A 14784-nucleotide genomic window follows, 5' to 3' on the forward strand; every position below is an offset into this window, starting at 1 on the left:
AAGACTCCCGTGGAAGGTTTCTTTTCCTAAGGCTGCATTGGGATCCCTTCCTCTGGCACCTGACCATGCTCTGAACTGCGGGAAAAGTCCCAATTGGGACTCCAGTTCAAGGAAAGTACCAAACTCTAACCTTTGGTGGAGTATGGGAACCCCTTCTTGGGAGAATGGCTCCAAGACGCAATTGGGTAGAATGTCCCCCAGACCGGCGGAAAAATTCCCCACTGTTTTTTCTTTTATCTTTGGGACAATTCACCTGGCACTTATGACTGCCAGGCATAATAGGGAAGGTGTACAAGGTATGCAAGGCAAAGGGACCCCCCATCGTTTCCCCTTGCTATAGGAACCCCACAGGCAGAACAAGTAGGACGCTGCCCTAGGTTCAGGAGATTTTCAAGGTAATGGAACCTTTTCTTTCCTCTCTCTTAAAGTGGCAGTGACCATTTTTGGGCTCCTTTTGAGCTTTGCAATAGAGAAACAAGGAAATCTTTAAAGTGTCAAAGGCTCCACCCCTGGGAGCCCCCACTCTGGTTTCCGGGCCTAATCACCCCGGCAACCACGTGGGGTGCCCTTTCTTGGCGATTGACTCGTTAAGCATTTTAGGTGGCATACTGAGTCGGTTATGAGGATAGGAGACCTGTGATTTATTCTGTGAACTGTCCTGATGGTGTTGTGTGCCCCGGCACGGGAACTGCTGTGTGACCTCTATCTCGATAACCCTTGGGGAAGAGGCCATGAGGGTGAGGCCTGATCTCTTCTCCATTGTTCTCCAGGCCTTTGCCTCCTGCTTCCCTGCCTGGCTCACATGTGCTGGCTCAGGGACTAAGTGCCCTGGGCTAAGTGGGACTTGACTAGATCTTATAACTATGTTGATGTCTGCAGTCAGGCGCCTTTGCACCCTTTCTCTGGCCTTGTCAGTCGGACACCAGCTTTATGGCCATGAGGAATGCCTCAACCTAGAGACTCACCCCCTGGGTGCATTTTTAACTAGTTGGAAACGCTTTCAGTTGGATGGTTTATGCCCAAGAAACTCCAGCTTGGAGAAAACTTGAGGAGTTTCTCTGTGCCTTTGTGATGTACTTGGACAGGTAGGTCAATCTGGAATGTCATTAAGTTAAACCCAGTAACTTCCAACTGTCCTTGGAAAATCCTTGCAAGACTGGAAGTACAGCTCTAGAGGCAGTTCAGATTCCACCCAGTTCCTTTATCTCAAAAAGGATTATCATCTGCCCTCTCCAGGAACTACTATCTAGCCCATCACTAATTCCTCAGACTGGAAAAAAAAAAAAAAAAAAGAAGGGAAAGGTCATAAACGTGCCCTTGCCGAGAGAAAAAAAATCTAGCATCTTGAGTGTCTTCTCCAGAAATATTAGTAAAAAGGCTCAGAACAAAATTTGGATTCATAGCTAGGGAGACTTGTATCATTGTACCTGATTCATGGAGTGATTTTTAAAACAATAGGTGTGAAGGCTCTGTGTCTGTGTGTGTCTATATGTGTGTGATATTTTTTACCCCCGGGTGATATGGCCAAAACTAAGAGCTCCGTTTAATTGGATTAAAGTAAGTGCTTACATAAATTCTAAATGCAATAGAAATTAACCCAATGTCTTTTAAGTTAAGATGATATGGATTAATCTTTGGTTAATGAAAGTTTAAGTTTGTTGGTTTGATTAAAATGTTTGGACATGTCCTCCAGAGTTAGCACTGCATATGATGCAAATAATGCAGCCTGGGTTTACTAGTCAAAGAAGTTCATGTTGTCCCTCTTAGAAATTTGTCAGCATAATAACTTTAAATGATAGCTAAAGTTTGTCTAATGTCTCAAAGTTTTTTGTGGGTAATCCAAACATCATTATTGGGAACAAATGATTTAGACATAAATGAAATAAGAGTTTATAGATAAACTTTTAGCAATAATTTAATTTATAGTTTATGGTATGTGTATTTAAAATAACTTCCAAAATCTTTTTGGTAACTTGAAGCTTTGAAATTTTGCTAGGTTAATTTAACTGAATGATAAAATTCGTTGAATAACTAGATAATTTCCAAATAAGATATTAGACATTAATTATTAAATGTAAGTTTATCTACCTTTGGCTTCTTATTGCAAAGAGGTTAAAAGCGTTTGGGTCTATTAGAAAGTGTGCCTTGTTTTATTGTAAAGTGGCATGTTTCTAGAAATTAGGAAAAGTGTTTAGAATGTTGATGTAAAAGACAATTCGTAATTGCTCAGCTTTTAGTTTTTTACTAAGGTCTGCAAGGGTTAAAAGTTCTAATTAACATGTGATTAAACCTACTGGAAATTAATAAGGCAAACAGTTCTGAATTCAAGGAAAGTACAATGTATGTTTTCAGTAAAGAGGGTATAAAGAATGGAAATATTTTGTTTGATTGGATAAGAAAGATAAATTTGTCCTAATGTACTAGAAAGGAAGAAAGAAAGCACTTTGGGACAAATTCTGAAGGCAAAAAGAAAGTTGTAGAAGGTTTGTGTAAGAGAAATTTTGAAAAGAGTTTTGTACCTGGTCAAGTTGGTTAAGATTGAAACGAATCTAATAGTAAATGGGTTTCAATATGAAAAAAAAAGAGTAAACTGGTACAAAAATTAGAATTTGGCTTTCTCGCTCAAAAGGATAATTTTCTTGAACTTTTCGTCCTGCTCTTGTAAGAGATCTACCTAAAAGACAGAAAATCTGCTTTGTTAAAATGATTTCACATCTTAAGAAAGAGGTCTCCTAAGATTTTACTGTTTCAGCTATTGACCCTTGAATATTTGTTGCATTTTGAGTAATACCTGAGCATTGTTTCACAGTGAACATTGAACAAGTGTTTTAAAACCTTTTGATATTTTTGACAGGCTTCTCCCTCAAAAATATTCAAGTCCTGAATAAAGGCTTTCTTTTGGCCTGGATGAAGGAAGAGGATTTCTCTGGGGATTTTCGGAGGGCCACTGGGACTTCACAGAGAAATTTGCTCTCTTCCTATAAGGTGGAAAATTCTTAATTAATTAGGCTTATTGGTCTGTTAAATTACATTGGAAGCATTGTCATATAAGTGATGATAATCTTTCTTAGGTGGTATTATGTGGGTAAATGTTATTGATATAAATGTTCTGAAATTATGTAACATTCCTAAAATTCTGATCTGTCCTGGCTATCAGCCATAATTCTAAATATTATTTTAAGGTGTTGTATATCACAGAAATAACCAAGTTTCTCTGTCAATTGTCATTTTTAAGTCTTTTGTTGTTTACGGTTAGTTGTTTTACTCTGATGCCTTTTGCTTTTGCAAATCTGTCTCATCTTCAGAGGGATTCATGGAAAGGAATCTGACACTTACTCTGGAACACAGGTTTCTGATAAACTATCAAATCATAGAACTGAACTCTGGGTAAGAAATTACAGAAATCTAATGGAGAAACTGAAGACCCCATAAAACTGCTAACAGAAGATTAAGATCAAGAACTGATTATATGGGACTGAATGAACTGAGGATGATTATAATTTTTGTGACTTTTATTTGAAATATTGTTGATTTTTTTATGTTTTGCTTTGTTTTCTCAGATTCAAGAAAATCTTTTTTTCTTTTCTCTTGAGCTAACTATGACTTAGCAATTTGGTGAAGTTGTACGTTTGTGAGCAAAACTGAAACATTTATCTTTTTCTCCCTGCTTGATCCCTCCAGAATATGGAAACTCTTTGTGAGTATGGTTATTTCATGGCAATATAGTCATTTGCATAAGTTCAATAAGAATCTGTTCTCCTTATAACAGGACACATTGGTTGTATTACCAAGGCTTTGACTGGAATGTCATATTTGAGAGAAACATACAGATTCGGATATGACAATACTGCCTTTGAGGAATAAGGTTGACTTTCTGGAAATAAGCCACTTGGAAATATGGGCCTGGTACCTTGTTTACAGAGATTCCGGCAATCTTACCCGGTAAGTAAGGAAGCTTGCTTATCTGGCAGATGTAAGGAACCTCTGAATATATTGGGGGACCTCAAGAAGAGAGGAGTCCACCCAAATCTGTAGGTACTGCAGGCAAAATCTGCCAGCAAGTCCTTGGCGTGGCTTTTCTGGCCTCGAGAGGCCTTTAAAGTTCAATCTGAGATTCCTCATAAAAGAATTCCAGCAAAGCAATTTAAGAGCCTATATGATCAGTTGCTATTCTTGCTGCACTTATGTAAATAATTGGGCCAAGTTTCTTGAAACTAAACTTATTTTGCAAACCAATTAGTCTTAATTTGGCTATCTTTGGTAAAAATGAGGGTGATTTTAGAGAGAAGAACTATGTTTCAGTGAAAAACTGTAAGACACATTTGTGGATGTTAGATCCTAGTTTTGTTAATTGTCTTTGAGGCTTTTTTTTTCCACCTGTGAACTGGACTGGATCCTGAATTCTTCTGCTGAAATATCTGGTTACAAATCGTCAAACTAATGTTTTCAATTTTTACCTCACTTTCATTTGGAATCATTGAGAATTGAACCTGCTCTTTTTCCTGAAGCCTTGCTAAGTAAAGCTGAACGGCTTGATAGAAACTTGAGAGATTCCTGTCTGTTGCTGCGTAAACTGTAAGCCACTCAGAAAGATACCTGAATGCCCGATGACATCATCAGAGACTTTCAAGCTGCTAAAGATGCTTCACTCTGACATCCAGAAGTCTTCTTGACTGGCTGCCTCCTGGACTCAGGAACTAGTTTATAATTTGCTCCAACCATTAACCTTGTTTTTCTTTTTATTTCCATAGAAATACTTATTAAATACCTGATTGCTTGCTTCCAAAATATAGGCCTAACTTTGGGAGCCCACCTGCGTCGCCGCCTTCTAAAATGACTTTGTTTATTTATTTTTTTTTTTTAAAGATTTTATTTTTTTCCTTTTTCTCCCTAAAGCCCCCCCGGTACATAGTTGTATATTCTTCATTGTGGGTCCTTCTAGTTGTGGCATGTGGGACGCTGCCTCAGCGTGGTTTGATGAGCAGTGCCTTGTCCGCGCCCAGGACTCGAACCAACGAAACACTGGGCCGCCTGCAGCGGAGCGCGCGAACTTAACCACTCGGCCACGGGGCCAGCCCCTAAAATACTTTAACTGGACTGATCTATTACCAGGACTAAGAAATGTGTTCAGTGAGATGAAACAATCTACCACTCAGCTTCTGGACTGTGAAACTTTAAAAAGTTTCAAAGGCGGGACTGTGGGTACCTGGAATTGGCCACCCCAAGATATGTCTCTTTGGCATCAGGATTATATGAGGCTGATTGCTTTTGATAAACTGGGACAGGGAAGGAGGCTCTGAGGAATGGAACTTGCCCTTTGTTAGGACTCGTTTATATTTGTAAGGTAAATCTCTATCTGTAAAAGTTGCCTCCCTCTCTGTACCAGGAAGAAGAAAGGAGATGACCTTCTCTCTAAAAACTCTTAATCAATACCAAAGGCAAGGACTTAAATCTGCATTTTATTATGCTAGTCTGGTAACCTCCTGTAACTGACTTCCCTCCCCCTCCCAACTTTGGCATTTCTTTAAGGATTAAGCATCTTTCTTTAGGCTAGGAACTGATTGCTGAGCTCACCTGTGACCGCCCAGCTCCAGACAATGGACTTGCCTCCGGCGACGCCCTCTGAGACAGCAGACCACTACCTGCTGTGTCCATCAAGCAATGTGCCGACAGGGCAATCTAATGACTATTGTGGAAGGGACATTTCAATCACATGTGAAACACCCTGTTTGGGGGCTATATAACCACTGTGTGCACCCCACTTCCTCGGTGCCCTTTCTTCCTTCGGGAAGAAAGGCCCCTGGCCATGGTTCCTCATAAAGCTTTGTTTAATTTTCTCTTGCTATTCTGTCTCATGTGAATTTAATTCGTTCTCCGGCCAGACGAACCCCCATTTGGGGAGAGGAAATGATCTCCTCCCCTACATATCCAAAGCAAATGTTACAAAACTTCTGCATGACTTTCACCAAAACAAAATTTTTGTTAATTTCAAGTCTTATACCCTACAATTATATAATGACATAGAAAGATAACTTGTTGGAGTCAGAACAACAGGCTAAAAGCACTTCGGTGTAGAGTCTGTGTGACTAGAGCAAATCATTCACCATCTCTGAATGTTTGTTTCCTCATCTATAAAAAGAGTGATTGTGAAGACAAAAAGGTCTGTACAGAGTTTTGAAAACTTTAAACCACCATGTAATTAGCAGTTACTATTTTTTATTTTTTACATTTATAAAATACTTTCTGAGTTTACTTTGTCTGTATTACTCCAAAGATCCCTAAAGCAGCAGGCAGCTTTACCCAGGGGGCATGAATCGGAAAGTAGATGATTGTTTTCAGTGAGAAAAGCAGGATTTGTTCCTGAGTCTCATCAAGAAGAGCACTCTCTTCCAACTAGAAAAGTAAAAACCTTACTTATAATTTAAGAAGCAAAAATGCCAGGAGATTCCTGAGGCTCCTACATTGACTTTGGAAGCATTGTCAAGAGCTGGTTGCATATTAGAGGCTATGAATAACAGGACATTATGATTTAGATTTAAGAAGAAGCGGTATTGGCAATTGTGCCAACTTTTTTTCACTGTCTTAGGAGAAGCAATTGTAGCAAACTGCCCAGACAAGCTCTGGGGTCAACGTGAGGACGAGGTCATTAAATGCAGTCAATATGACCTAGACTGTTGACCTTTCCACATCTAAATATTCTCAACAGTTTTTCAAACTTCAACAATGACAATTAACAGCCCAGCAACTTAAGTTTGACAATGTACTGCTGCATTTGCCAGTTGTGCTTTGGATTTGACACTATTAACATAGCAAAAGCTATCTGCATAAGAAAGATCTTCCAATTAAGACAAAATTACAGATTTCAGAACAAGAGGGCATTAAAACATAGGTGGAAATTATTTGGCTCATTGGAGGTTCTGATAGAATTGTTGAAACTGAAATGCAGATAATGGGGAATCAAATCAAGGAAATGAAGTCATCCAGTGTATAAATGGACATACAGTAAATAAGTACATGTAAAATTCAGGATGGCATTTCTCTAGGCAAAGTTTTCAAAGCAGTTGGCCTCTCTTGCAATGTATGTTTTTTGCAGTCAATTAAAAAATAAATGAATACAATCTCAAAAGTTAAATTAATACAATAGAATAGTGATTACAGCCTTAATGCCACTCTGGAGTCAGTCCACCTAGGATCCAATCTTGGCTTTGTCACTTACAATTGTGTGACTTTGGGTAAATTTTATCACCTATGACTCTACGTTCTCATCTGTAAAACCTATTTGATTGGATTTTTTTTTTTTTAGTTAACAGAGGTTATAAGAGAAAATTGGTACATAATAAGTGCTATTTAACTGTTTGATATTATTAATCTAATGTCCTGAAACATAAATGATTAATTAGAGCATCTAAATAAAGAATTCAAACATCATGTAGAGTCTTTTCCCTTAACTGCTGAGAAGTTGATGTCCACTTACCTTAAGACATTTGCCTTCAAAAACTGGAATCTGATATTATCTGTAAATGTTGAGATGTAGCTTAGAAATATACCACTAATTCCCAAAGGTTTACAAATCTCTCAAGATTTGGCTCTGTGTGCATTAGATAGTTAATGAAAAAAATAATTAGAGCTCTGAATGATCTCAAAAAGATCTCATCACCCAAGAGATTAGTCTCTGTTTGTAAAAAAATGTATTTTGTCCTCTATAACACCTTAGAATTTACAAAGTTTTTTGCCAAATGGTATTCTTACCAGCAAGATTTTTTGTCTGAATCTTTGTTCTAGGTACTCAAACAGTCCCAAAGAGATTTGCTGTCTGGGGAAGCTTCTGTATTTTTTCTATTTAATAGTCCATCTGTTTTCTGTCATGAAGTCAATAAGGGAACTTGGAGACTCAAATACAGTTGTTTCTGACACAAATCTAATTAAAATAGTCTTTCATATAATGAATGCCTTCAATTTTCTTAATTGCTTTAGATCACCTGTTCAAATCACAGCTTCCTACTTTGTGATGTAATGCCAGATTATTTAAATACTTCTGTAGCATAACGATGAGAGTAAATTTCTGACCTTTGCAAACATGTGAGATTGCGCTATTAATATTCCTTTCTCATACTATCCTCGTCTGGTTGAGATATCACTGTTATTGTGACGATTCAAGAGAGCTAGCCCTCTATTTCTGCTCCACAAAAATGTTCACATAAGTTGGAGGGCATTTATTTTTGTAGTTCTATTCGAATTTACATGTAAAAGCATTTCAGCATTTTGAGGAAATGGAGATTTCAGACTGCTGATTTGATTTCTTTATTGGTTATAAATTTATTCAGACCATTTTTTTAAATGAGGTTTTGATAAGTTATGTTTTTACACAAAATTATCCTTTGCATTTTAATTTTCAAATTTCTTATGTGAAATTATTCATGGTATTTTCAGCATGTTTTTTCTTGTATCTGATGTTTTAAGTTTTGTTCCGTTTTTCCATTTCCAATATTCATTTGCATCTTCTCATTTATTGATTGATTGATCTTGCCAGAAATGTTTTCTATCTTATTAGTCATTTAAAGAGCTAGGTTTTGATTTGGTTGGTCCTTTCTGTTCTCATTTCTTATATTATTCTTTTTTTAATATTTATTGTGAAAACATTATATATTTATATATTATTATATTTTTATTACAGTGTTGTTATTCTTTGTATTTACATTCTTAATGTTTACATTCCAACTTTAGTGCATTAATTTCAAAATGACTTCCTAAAATCAGATTAATCAAGGCTATAATATCCCTCTAACTCTAACTATTTTCTTACAGTTATTGATAGATGTGTTTTAACTGTCATATAGTTCTATATATTTTCCAATTTACTTTTTAGTTTTTTTCCCTATGAAATATTTACAAGTGCTTCATAAAATTCCAAATGTAAGAGAGAGGAAAATTTTTTTGTTTTTTATTTTTTAACTTTACTACATTTTAATCAGAGAATGTGCTCTTTATGATACCAGTTTGTTTATATTTGAAATTGAATCTGAGGACCACTCCTTCAGCAAATTTTTAAATGCATCTATAATTCCTTAAAAAGATAATGTATGCTTCACTGTTGAATGCAAGGTCCTGTGCATAATATCCACAGGTCTAGGTTATTAATTTTTTCTCAAATTGGCTATTTCCTTTTTAGACTTTGTCTGCTTGATCTACCAATATCTGAGAGAAGGATGTTAAAATCTCACACTATGATTCTGGAGATTTGTTAATTTCATCTTGAAATTAAAGCATATTTTGTATGATTTTTTTCTTGAGGCTATGTTGGTGAGCATATACAAGTTTAAAACTGTTATTCCTGTTATTTGTGTTATTATGTAATGACTTCTTTGCCTCAAATAATCATATTTAAATTCTGTTGCCTTTGTATTAATTTAGTTTACATTTTTGCCTAGTATTTCATTTTCAATTATTCTTTGTCCTTCAATTTTATAGTTGTCTCTTCTAAACCATACATACCTATGTTGGGGTAAGTGTTCAGAATTGTGTAAGTTTTTTGCCCTGAATTCTGACAGTCTCACTTTTTTAAATAGCAGACAATTTATTATTGTTACTTATATATTTAAATTGATTTGCACTATTACTTTGTGATTTTTCTTTGCTATGCTTTTGTTCTGCTCCTTTATTCCTTTCCTTCCTTGCACTGCAGTAAAAGTGTGTTTTATTTATTCTCCTTTTCTTCTTCTCAATGGAAAATTACAGATTTTGTTTTCATTCATTTATTTATTTATTTTCAATTATATCACTGAGGTCATAATGGTTTATAACATTGTGCAATTTCAGGAGTACATTATTGTTTATCAGTTTCTGTATAGAATGCATCATGCTCACTGCCAATAGTCTAATTTTTATCTGTCACCATATATATGTGCCCTTTTATCACATTTGCTGCACCCAAACCCCTTCCTATCTATTAACTACTAATCTGTTCTCTTTTTCTATGTCTTTATCTTCCACATACAAGTGAAATCATGCAGTGTTTGTCTTTCTCTGTCTGGCTTATTTCACATAACATCATACCATTAGGGTCCATCCATGTTGTTTCAAATGGGGTGATTTTGTCTTTTTTATGGCTGGGCAGCATTCCATTGTACATATAGGTACCACATCTTCTTTATCCATTCATTAGGTGATGGACAGGTGGACTGCTTCCATGTCCCAGCTATTGTGAATAAAGCAGCAATGAACATAAGGGTGCATAAATCTCTTTGAATTGTTGATTTCAAGTTCGTTGATAAATACCCAGTAGTGGGATAGCTGGATCATAGGATATTTCTATTTTTAATTTTTTGAGCAATCTTCATATTATTTTTGTAGTGGTTGCACCAGTTTGCATTCCAACCAGCAGTGTATGAAGTTTCCCTTCTCCACATCCTCTCCAAGATTTGTTATTTTTTGTTTTGTTATTATAGCCATTCTGACTGATGTAAGGAGATATCTCAGTGTGGTTTTGATTTGCATTTCCCTGTTACTTAGTAACATTGGACATCTTTTCATGTACCTATTGTCCATCTGTATATCTTCTTTGGAAAGTGTCCATATCCTCTGCCCACTTTTTGAATGGGTTTTTTTTGTGTTTGTTCTGAGTTGTATAAGTTCTTTATGTATTTTAGAAATTGATCCCTTGTTGAATATATGATTTGCAAATATTTTCCTCCATTTGGTGGGTTGTTGTTTTGTTTTGTTGATGGTTTCCTTCGCCATACAGAAATTTTTAGTCTGATATAATCCCATTTATTTATTTTTTCTTTTGTCTCCTTTACCTGAGTAGACATGGTATTTGAAAAGATGCTGCTAAGACCAATTTCAAACAGTGTGCTGCCTCTATTTTCTTCTAGTTTTGTGGTTTGAGGTTTTAGATTCAAGTCTTTGACCTATTTTGAGTTAATTTTTGTGTATGGTGTAAGATAATGGTCTACATTCATTCTTTTGCATATGGCTGTCCAGATTTCCCAACATCATTTATTGAAGAGACTTTCCTTTCTCCCTTCTATGCTCTTTGTTTCTACTCATTTAGAAGTTGCCCTCAAATTTTAGCATGTGTGCTTAAATTCACAATGTCTAAAATAGCCAGTATATATGACTTCCGACTCAAAAGTTAAAAGATAATAAACTATATTAATTCTAATTTCCCTCCTCCCATTTTGGATATTCTTGTTGTTTGGTAAATTAGTTTTGCCTTGTTTTTAAAATTCCCAATGTAGTTATGATCATTATATTTGTATATAATCAATGTCTGTTTAAATCTATTGATATAGTCACAAATTTCTTCCCCCATTTGTCATCCTGTACTGTATCCCTTTAGTCTTGATTATATCTGCTTCATTCTAAAATTTATCTGTTTAATGTTCTTTAAGTGAGAATCTGTGAGTGATAGAAATCCCTCAGTCTGCCTGTAATTTTCATTATTTTACTTATCACTCATGAACAAAACTTGATTTTATATAGAATGCTAGGTTAACATATTTTCCCTTCAGTATTAGGAATATATCATACTATTGTTTGTGGACTCTACTTTTGCTGTTGATAAATTTGCTATCACTGGTTATCTTTTTTTCTTTTCATGTAGGTTAGTAATCTCTTTCTCTCTCTCTTGCTCTCTTTCTTTGATTTCTCTTTGAGATTTTTAAATTTTCCTACAATATTTCTAGGTGTTCGTTTAGGTTGATTTATTCTGTGTGTGAGAATTCATGTCTTTTCTTCAATTGTGAATAATCCTCAGCCATTATATATTCAGATATGGCCTCTTTCTGGAGTTCCTATTGGACTGAGACTTCTCTGCTTTTTTCTGTCATTTAGAATTTCTTTCATATTGTCTTTCTTTATCCTCTGCTACACATTATGTAATTTACTCAGGTCAGTCTTCTACTTACCAATTCTCTCTCCAGCTATGTCTAATCTGCTGCTTTATCCATACAACCATTTTTCAATCTCAATGATTGTATATTTTTTTCTAGCAGTTCCATTTAGTTCTATTTCAAATCTATGTGTTACTTTTTATATCATCTTTGTCTTTGTATGGTTTCATTTTCTTCTTTTATGACTGATTGCTTTAAACAAATGTTTTTGTGTTCTGAAACTAGTACATAACATCACTTTCCTCCAATGAGTTCTGGTAATGGTAAAATGGTAAAAAATAACATATAGTTGAGACAAAATATCATCTTTTAAACCATAAATAGTCTTTGTTACACTTTCTAATACATGGTTAGTTACTGATCTAGTCACCACGCTCACAACTCCCTACAGTGTCAGGGCCTGATGTTTGGGATACAGGATCACAAAAGAGAACACGCTTCCTGTAGCCAGTCTAGCTTTCTAAAAGAAAAAAGAAGGGAAGAGAAATGCTATCCCTTATCAGGTAAGGGCTAGAGAGTGACTACGTGATTACACTAATGTCCCTCCACATGGAAGGAAACTTCAAGAGCAGAGGATAAATATCTCCTCCATGCTCCCCAACAGTCTTTCACAGATTAATATTCTACTAACAGAAATTGCTGAAGTCCTAATACTTCTATTTTTTGTATATGCTACTTTGCATTAATAATGGATTATTTCCTTTTCTGTTTGTTAAGCATTTATTTTTCTCTGAGGAAATCTCCTACAGCCTGATTTATTAGAAATTTCCCCTCAAAGGAATTCTGCATTCTTTTTTAGGCAATCCAGAATTATTACCTGGCACAAAGGAACAAAAGAATTGCCAAGAAGGAGAAGACATTAAGCAAATATACAAAGATAGGACATATTGGAAATGTTAGGGAACAAAAGAGTTTTAGGGGACTAGAAGGAGCTATTATACTTGGAGAAAATGATAGAATTTTGATATAGGTCAAATTATGAAAAGCAGTATTCATCATGGTGTTTACATCAAATATACATACATATTGGCTTCATCTTATTAATTTTTCCATTTATCTTATTTTGTCAATGTAATATAAATATGCTTCTCTAATGACATGTTACTGGATTTGCTTTTGAACAAATGTATTACTTAGATTTAGTAAAAATGAAAATAACGTCAATATTCTGGATGATGAATTTAGAAGTTCTGGGACATCTCACATGCTGCCGAGACCAGCTAGGCAGCTAGCCAAAGGAGCAGATGGAATTAATAGACAGAACATAATCTATATTATTCGATGGGACAGGGGACCATCAGCCTCAAGGACTGATGTGAGTTCCCTCAGATCGCCACTCATTTATTTGCAGGTAAAGAATCACAAGCAATTACAATAGCAGAAACTCATGCCTGCAGGGACACGCAGGCCAGAGTCCAAAGGTTCTATGCTTCATCCCCATAAGCACACCAGCCCATCCCAGTCATTCCCTTGGGGAGTATCTTAAAGACAATCAGCAAGGTATGCAGGCAGCTTTCTGTTCCTGCAAGGGCCAGGGGTTCCTAAGCCCCTTGCCTTCATGCCCGATAACATATTCCCCTCCGGCCTAAGAGTCCAAAGCACAAGCAATCTGGTATAATGATTATGAGAATCAGCAGTCACATATCCCCCCAGTCACCCATTTGGAATTTATTTTTCCTTAGGCTTAAAGCCTAGCAAGAATGCTGCTGTGATCTCCTGCAGCACTGGCATAGCTTTTCAAAATAATTGTCTTTTTGTCAGCGAAATATAGTTTATGTTTTCAAGCAAGCTTATACCTTTACCTTAGAGATATCTTTCCTGTAAATTGTTTCCAGTGTTAATAAAACATCCCTTGCTGTTCTAACACTCTTTTAATTTCTTTCTACTTTTCCATTTTTCCTCAATAAAGTTCCTTGCTTTCTTTCCTCTGCACAATTTCTCTTAGAAATGAGAAAAGCAATATGCTTTTACATGGTAAATGTGTTAATATGTAAAAATCCACTTTTCATTTCAAAGCAACCTCTAAGAAAAATATCATTTACCTAATAATGGCCAAAACTAAATGGAGTTGTTTGTTGTCAAAAGTTAATGAGTACTTTCCTTGATTCTATTTGTGATTTAAGATATGAACCTGTAGCAACTTTAAAATGATTTCTAATGAATTCATACTCTAAATCCACAAAAACAAAATATATACATATGGTTTATTTTGACTTCATGAAAATTTAAACTAAAAAATTACTAAGATTAGACGTAAGAATAGACATTGCAGGAATTTTATAAGCATTTTAATTATATGTGAAGTTGTTATATTAAGCAATTTGAGCGTCTTCATCATAGTGTATTTTGCAAAGATTAAAACACCAACCTTTATGTTTTGGAAATAAGAAGCATTGCAACTTGTTTTACACGACTATATTAAGAGCATCAAATAATGAATGACTTAAAAACAAAAACTACGTCAAACAACAGCAATACAAAGTTGAAAAGATAGAGCATTTGCTCTCCAGAAAAATAATTCTCATTCAACAGAATTGTGTCAAATGGTATACTAGCATTAACAAAAAATACTTAAAATATGAAAGAAGAATAGATTATGCTAGAGAAGATTCTGTAGAGACCAAATTGTGAAAAGGAGAACTCACCATAGTATTTACTTTCAATACACACATACTTTGGCTGAATTTTATATTTTTCCCTCTAACAGTTCCTAAAGGCTAGTAGAAGTTGCAAAATAGAATTTTATGACTGTTAACAAAACCAGAAAAGAATAAATGTCACAAAATCTGTGTTCACCGTTTTTGTTTTGTTTAGCAAAATTTTTCCAGTTTCATTGAGATATAATTGACATACATTACTGTATAAGTTTAAGGTATACAGCACAATGGTTTGA

The sequence above is a fragment of the Equus przewalskii genome, chromosome 6, assembly GCF_037783145.1.
Source record: "Equus przewalskii isolate Varuska chromosome 6, EquPr2, whole genome shotgun sequence".
In the NCBI taxonomy this organism is placed as follows: domain Eukaryota; kingdom Metazoa; phylum Chordata; class Mammalia; order Perissodactyla; family Equidae; genus Equus; species Equus przewalskii.